Source organism: Procambarus clarkii, chromosome 26 (assembly GCF_040958095.1).
Source record: "Procambarus clarkii isolate CNS0578487 chromosome 26, FALCON_Pclarkii_2.0, whole genome shotgun sequence".
NCBI lineage: Eukaryota > Metazoa > Arthropoda > Malacostraca > Decapoda > Cambaridae > Procambarus > Procambarus clarkii.
In genome coordinates, this window is record NC_091175.1 from 34,946,212 (window position 1) to 34,952,432 (window position 6,221).

Consider the following 6,221-nt stretch of genomic DNA (forward strand, 5'->3'; position numbering starts at 1 on the left):
TCTTAAGCTTGTAGTGAAAGAAGCCACGTTAGGTTTTTGTATTTTTGTTCCTGCTTTTAAATAGTGATGTATATGCACTAAAATATGGAAGGACTGCAATGGGATTGAACTCGGGTCCCTAGACACGTACTATCAGTTGAACCATGACTAAAATACCTCGAGTATACTTACTCGAAGTTTGAAAGGTACAAACATTAGTGACTATAAATGTATCGGTAAAACAATGTATATTTGTTTTAAAGAAAATCTGAATTTGCATATATATATATATATATATATAAAGCAGGTTGAATATTAAATAACGTTCCTATTTCGTAATTTCACAGATGGAGGGGTAAATGAGCTTGACCAGACGTATGTTGCGTACATAATTCGTCGACTAATTGAGAAGTTCATGGCAAGTACAACCTCTCTTATTAAATTGCTCGATAAATGCAAACTAAACCGCCATAACAAAGGAAAGATGTAAGGTTTCGTAAATGTTCGATTAATCCTCGTCCATTTCGTAGCACTTGATGTCTCCCAGTAAAAAAATTAGCTTCATTGCACGTATTAACCCCATTAAAAAGTTAATATATGAATGAGCAATTGCAGAAAGCCTATTGGCCCATACGAGACGGCTCTTGTTTATATACACCCAGTCTCAAACAAATGTCTAACCTATGCTTGAAACAATCGATGTACCCCACTTGTATGTTACGCGGTAATTGGTTCCGCACAATTTCTACCATGTTACCGAACCAGTATCTGATTACACAGAAATCACAATAGCATGATGCATCAAATGAACAAATCCATAATGGCCGTGATGAGGATTCGAACCTTCTCCCTGTAGAAGCTGTGGGAGCCTTGTGAGGGCAGGTGCACTAAAATTGGCATTTTTTTTTTTTTTACCCTGTCGTGGCGCAGTCGAATAAGATGCGTCAGAGATCAACCCAGTCGTAAGATCGAACCCTACTGAGGGCTTTTTTTCCTTATAGATTTATTCATATATTCATTCTTCACCTTTCTAGAGAATGTAATTTAAGCTTTGTCATTCTTTAAATGATTTATATATTTAATTACTATTTGTGCACTGCATCCATATTAATGTTTTCTTATCCTCAGATAAGTACACCGAAGCTCGACGTCTTAAAAGGCATGGGAAGTATGGATAACAATGTCGTATGTGAAGGTTCAAAAGTCGCCGGAGTGGTTTGATCGGAGAAAGGAGCTAGTTGCCCTCCTGAACAAGAGGTCTACACTTTAAGAAAGATTTAACCCCCACGTCCTTATTTAAGTGACGCTGGGTAGATAAGGCACTTTGCTATTTCAAGACGCCCAAGGTTCTCTCACAACATAAAGCAATCATAAACGTGAAACTCTGCAGACATACCCCGCCGAACCACTATCGGTGTCCCAAGGGTGAACTTCAAGGAGTATTTCTCTAAGAATGCTGTGGAATCTAATAACATGTCAACAGCCTGAATAATACCCAGCAACCTTTGGATAAAACTATTACCCTGTATTCCTATATTGAGGCTACAATGAATAAATAAAATCTAGACAACTGAAAAGACAACAAAGTTTGTAGATTCCTCCTAGGAAAAATGAAAAGATTAAAACGAACGGACAAACAGAATCTAGACAACCAAAAGACAAAGCTTCTCATAATAACAAATTATATGTGAATTATAATTTGTTCTTAAATTAACGAGTAATGGGTAGTACAATGACTATTACTAAAACTGAATTTGTCTCCCTTCAGTATTTTTATAAACATGAATGTTATACAAATTGTATCTTTTATCATTAATAAATTGTATATATACCAGAAATCTTATTTTCCAATTGGGTGTATAAATTTTTTAAACAAAAATCAGATATTAAAAGGGAAGAGTCACTCTTTACTAATACATATTCATTTATAACTGGATCATTTTACACTTAAAATAGGAAATTTTCCAATTATAACAATTAACTATTTAAAACTTCTAATAATATACCACCATGATTTTTAGCTTTTAAGCCTAACTACAAATTTATACTCAAATATAGGTATTTTGAATATTATTCAGGTTAAAATATGAATTAAGTTTAATATTATTGCAATACTTGTGACGTCACTGCAAGGATAGAGTAAACTATTTTCTTAAGCCCTCTTGAGCGAGAATCTTGCACATCTTGTCTTCTCTAAATCCTGTACTAAAATCTTAGTTCTCACATGAATGGCAGCGTGCGTGTGGAGCCATAATGGTTTGGACAGCCAAGATAATTTGGCCATCCTAAAGGGTTGAACGGCCAAGAGATCTTAACCCGCGACCCGAGGATTCCTGAATGAGTTGACAATAAACCCAATTGAAATGTTATAAAACACAAGACACAAAGATTAATTTTAAAATTTAGGGATGACGTAAGTACAGTTTCTCTGAGCATGGAAGCCCTTATGAGTACATCTTAAAACTTAAGTATGTATTTCTTAAGCAAAACCTTTGGAAGAGTTACAAGAAAGTAAGTAATTATCAAAAGAAGGCACCAAACTGGGAATGCTATGTAGCACCATCAAATGCACAAAATAATCAGAGGGCGCTAAATATCGCCAAGGATGCCAATACGAGAACAAAAACACACAAGGCGAACGATATCAAAAGTATCAGAGTCGCCAAGAATTCTATTGAGGGACAGGTGACCGCGAGGGGCGGTCGGAAAGCAAGACACATGCTCGTCCTGGAAGTCAGGACATTCAAGGACATGCACGACCGTAAGAGGGACAATGCAACTAGGACAATAAGGAGCAGGGCCGCGCTCCATCAAGTGACCATGGGTTAAGCGAGTATGGCCAATACGCAACCTCGCCAGAGCCGTTTCCCACCGCCGGTTACGGTGGAAGGAGGACGGCCACGAGGAAACACAACATTTAAGAGTACGTAGCTTGTTACCAGTAACAGACAACCAAGAAGCCTGCCAACGGGTGAGGAATGGATAACCGGGTAAAAGTCGGAATACGGATTGCCTTTACGAGAGATGGGACAAGAGCGGACAGCTTCCTTGGCGGCAGCATCCGCACGCTCATTTAAAGACACACCAATATGACTGGGAACCCAACAAAACTCAACCGACTTAAATTTACTGTGAACAAGAAACAGCCAATGCTGGATCTCGACAACTACTGGAGGGACCGGATTAAAGGACCCGAGAGCCATGAGGGAATTACGAAAGTCAACAACAACTACAAAGGAAGACTGACAACGAGAAAGCAGGAGACGAAGAGCATAGAGAATAACATAAAGTTCCGCTGTAAAAATGCTAGTCTCCGGAGGTAAGCGACACATATAAGTGTGATCAGGAAAAACAACAGAGTAGCCAACACCGTCCGCCGACTTGGACCCATCGGTGAAGACAGAAACGGAGCGGGAGTGAGAAGAAAAGTGCTCAAGGAAAAGGCGTTTTAGAACCGTAGGAGGGGTAAAAGCTTTAGTGATACGGGTCAAGGAAGTACAAAACCGCGGAAGAGGGACTCTCCACGGGGGCAAAGAAGGAACAACACGAGGAGAAACATTAGAAATACGAACGGAAAGAGAATCCTGGAGGCGAGATAACCGGACAGAAAGAGGGAGGTGGTGAAGAGGAACAGGAACCGCAGGAGGGGTAAAAGTTAAAGCACGACAGAGGCGAGAGGAAGGATGTTGTAAGGACCGCGCAAGATAGCGAAGACAGTAGCGATCACGGCGGTCCTGGAGAGACAGGAAGCCAGTGTCAACATACAAGCTAAAGACGGGAGTCGAACGAAAGGCACCAGAACTGAGGCGCAACCCAGTATGGTGCAAAGCATCAAGACGGCGAAGAGTAGAAGGAGAAGCAGACGAGTAAGCAGGGCAACAATAATCGAGCTTAGACAGGACAAGAGAGGAATGTAATGCAAGGAGAGTGCGCCTATCTGCCCCCAAGAAGTATGGGACAAGACCCGAAGGAGGGTAAGGGCCTTAGAGCACTCAACACGGAGGTAAGAGATATGGGGAGACCAAGACAAACGAGTGTCAAGGAATAACCCCAAAAGCTTCGTGGAATCTTTGTATTCAAGGGGATGACCATAAAGTGACAAAGAGGGACGAAGAACAACCCGTTTCCACGTAAAAGTCATGGCACAAGTCTTAGAAGTAGAGAACTTGAAGCCATGATCGGTGGCCCAAGACGACACGGCATCAATTGCAAGTTGAAGCCGGCGCTGAAGGAGAGGCGAATCAGCACCCTGACAGCAAAGGGTAAGATCATCGACATAGAGAGCGGAGAAGACAATAGAAAGAAGAGAGGAAAGAAGACCATTGAGGGCAACCAGAAAAAGAGTAGTGCTCAGAACACTACCCTGGGGCACACCTTCGTATTGCTGAAAAGAGGCAGAGAGCGCGGTACCAAGGCGCACCCGAAAAGAACGAAGAGAGAGGAAGCTGCGGAGAAAGAGAGGGAGATGACCACGAAGGCCAAAAGAATGAAGTTGAGATAGAATATGATATCGCCAAGTGGTGTCGTAAGCCTTTTCCAGGTCAAAAAGGACGGCAACAATGGAGGTCTACGCAGCAAAAGCAGTACGAATATAGACCTCCAAGTTCACCAGGACATCTGTCGTGCTGCGGCACTTGCGGAAACCAAATTGAGAAGGGGAGAGGAGGTGATGGTGTTCCAGGAACCACATCAGACGAACGTTAACCATACGTTCAAAGAGTTTGCAGACACAACTTGTGAGAGCAATAGGGCGAAAGTCCTTAGGGGAAGTACCCAGAGACCCCGTTTTGCGAACAGGGAGGACAACGGCATCGAGCCGTTGACGACGTTGACGACACTGACGACGACTCCCAGATCCGATTATACAGACTCAGTAAATACTGAGACGTGCACGGAGGGAGATGGTAAAGCATCTCATAATGAATACAATCGGAGCCCGCCGCCGTAGAACCGCAGAGGGCCAGGGCAGAACGAAGTTCAGAGAGAGAGAAGGGATCATTATAGGGAAGTTGAAGACGAGTGCAGAAATCTAAAGGACGAGACTCAAGGACAGGTTTACGAAGAAGAAAAGAATGGGGAAGATGAAGACCAGAGCTAACAGAAGAAAAGTGGGAACCCAGTACGGAAGCGACCTGCAACGGGTCAGCCACAAGAGTATCATGGAGGTGAAGGACCGGTGAAACATCGGGAACAAATTTACCCGCTATCTTGCGGATACGCTTCCAGATCTGGGCCAGAGGAGTTTCGGACGTAATTGTTGAGACATAAGATGCCCAACATTCACGTTTAGCCGTACGGATGGCCCTACGGGCCACCGCACTCGCTTTCCGAAAGAAAAGAAAAGAATCGGTCGTCTGCCTACGGCGGTGCCTCTTCCAGGCTGCACGCTTACAGCGGACAGCCCGAGCACAGTCCGCATTTCACCAGGGAACGCACTTCCGTGGACCCTGAGAGGAAGAGCGAGGGATAGAGCGGAGGGCAGCGTTGAAGACAGTGTCATGAAAAAGGAGGAGAGCGCGAGACAGGCAGAAGGGAGAGGTCAAAGAGAGTAGCACTGAGGGTAAGTAGGGTCCAGTCCGCCTTAGCAAACTGCCACCTAGGGAAAGAGAGGGAAGGGCGAAAAGAGAAAAAGGAAACAAGGATGGGGAAATGATCACTTCCATGGAGGTCATCAAGAACCTGCCACGTGAAATCTAAGTAAAGAGAAGAAGAGCAGAGAGAAAGATCAAGACAACAAAGGGTGCAAGTCCGAGAGTCCAAATGAGTGGGCTCACCAGAATTCAGAAGAGACAGGGAAGAAGAGAGGAGAAACGGCTCAAGAAAGCAACCCCGGGTATTCATCAGAATGTCACCCCAAAGAGAATGACGACAATTGAAGTCACCCAGCAGGAGCACAAGCTCCGGCAAGGAGTCTAGGAGGTGTTTCAAATCAGGAAGAGAAAGCGTGACACTCGGGGGGAGATAAATGGAACAAACTGTGTACCATTTCCCCACAAAGATACGAGCAGCAGAACAATGAAGAGGCGAAGGAAAAAGTAAAGGAACAAAGGGAACATCAGCACGAATCAAAAGAGCAGAAGAATTAGAAGCCCCAGCAACATCTGGGGGGGGGGAGAGAAAGGAATAGCCACGAAAACGACCAGGACGAGCACCAAGCATCGGCTCCTGGAGACAGACACAAAGGGGCGAAAACCGCGAAATCAGAAGTTGGAGTTTGAGGAAATTGGCGTAATAACCTCGAC